Source organism: Benincasa hispida, chromosome 1 (assembly GCF_009727055.1).
Source record: "Benincasa hispida cultivar B227 chromosome 1, ASM972705v1, whole genome shotgun sequence".
Taxonomy (NCBI): Eukaryota; Viridiplantae; Streptophyta; class Magnoliopsida; order Cucurbitales; family Cucurbitaceae; genus Benincasa; species Benincasa hispida.
The window spans coordinates 76,731,901-76,733,868 of record NC_052349.1 but is presented as its reverse complement, the minus strand read 5'-3'; positions in this window follow the sequence as shown (position 1 = coordinate 76,733,868).

Genomic DNA, 1,968 nt, shown 5'->3' with positions numbered 1-1,968 from the left:
GTTTTAGTGGTTGCAGTGTTGAATATTTCAATATTCTAGAGCATTTTAGATACTAACGACCTTAGTACATATAAGTTGTTTTTGTTTATTGTAGAACAAATATTAATACCATTTTTTGAGACAAACACATTATCTCGAATAAAAGATACATTAAAAGCGTGTTTGAACAAACATGAAACTGAAATCAAGTTCCTTTCAAAATTAGGGACATAAAAAACATTGTCTAACAACATAAACTTTGATTAAAAAAAAAAAACTTCAAACTTCCAATTGCAATCGCCAAGGCAACCTTTCTTGTTCCAACCCATAAAGTCATCTCTCTCGCTGTCAGCTATTTCTAAGACCTAGTTTCCTGCAAAGAAGTATAATCGTAGTTAGTGGCTTATGAATCAAGTATCCAGGTATAGTTTTCATTTTCCATCAAACACGTTTCCAAAACCAGTAAATCATATTTACCTTATTTTTTCTTCTTTTTTTGGGCCAAATATTTTGGGCAATTCCTTTTCCAATGCCCATTTTAGTTGCAATGATAATATGTTCCTTTTGCAACTTTGACCTTCTAGCCCTTTTGGGCAGCAACAACAGTGGTGGTTTTATTTCCCTTTCCACCCTTTTTCTTTTTTCAATTTTTCACACCAGATGAAGAGGGAGACACAGATTTAGTTCCAGAGGTCGAACCTCTGATGAACTTTTTCTTGTAGGAGAAGGCAACATTTGTCTCTGTTGGGTTTTATGTCCTAAAACTCGTGGTTTGTAAATAATAAAAGTTATTCTAAAAATTCAATAAGTTTTTATTGAATATATGTATTGCTTATCAGAAATCCAATAAACTTAAAAGTCCCTTGACTATTACATGAGTACTTGAACTTTATGTGGAGACATAAAAGTGGATCAGGTTCGAGAAAATAGTCAAAATGATCTATAGTATATGAATAAGATTGGGTGCCTTATTCTAGTAACACTATTGGATGTGGCCTACTCTGTAGATGTTACAAAGAGTTGTAAAGTGCTATAAGTGAAGTGATCCTAATTCATACATGTTATGACATGAGAAGTGAGGGCGTCCTGTGCAAAAGGGTTTGTACTAGATCGGACCACGAAAACAGTCGCTCTTACTTTATAACGCTGTTTACTGTTTAAGACTAACTATTTCAAAGCAATGACCTAGGTAAGTTGACCTTAATCCTGAGCTAACTATGAACTCCTATTTATTCGGGATTATTCTTAGATTTTCATAGATGAGAGTTGGCTCAACAGTGCCGGCTCAATAAACTCCCATTTTAGGGATAAGACCGAGTAGATAGCTGGGGACATAGGGTGTAAGAAGGAATTCACTCCTACTCGCTTTTGGGGATAGTAGAGAGGTTATTCCCTTAAGTGCTGACTTCGGGTCAAGGGGCCCCACCCTCTCATTGGCCCGAGAAGGACTCAGTTTTTTGATTGGATCACAAATCAATTGTTCATTAGAGAATCAGTGGGACTTAAGGAACAAGAGGTTATCTCGGGGGTAGAACAGACATTTGACCCAGCCGTTATTATGAACGACCTGTGAAGGGTTAACTTACTAAACATGGTTATATCGAGTGGACATAATATATCTACAGTGAGGGGAGTTCAACTATGGGCTTTAGTGGAGTGATCCATTAGTTAATGAATGAGAGTTAATTCGGTCTAATGAGTTTAGCCAATTAATCTCAAATCGTTGGAGCCCATGATCTATAGGTCCATGAGATCCACCAATCAGCTCGTAAATGGATTAGCTTTAGAATAGCGTGATAAGTTAATTTGAAATGTTCAAATTAGAATTAAAGAAATTAGTAATTAAATGAGTTATAATTACACGTTTAATTTTAAGAATTAAACGGAATTGGAGAATTAATATTTAAATAAGTTTTAAATATGTGAAGGTGGTTTTGTGTAAAATTAATTTAATATTTGATATTAAATTAATTATAATTATTTAAATTA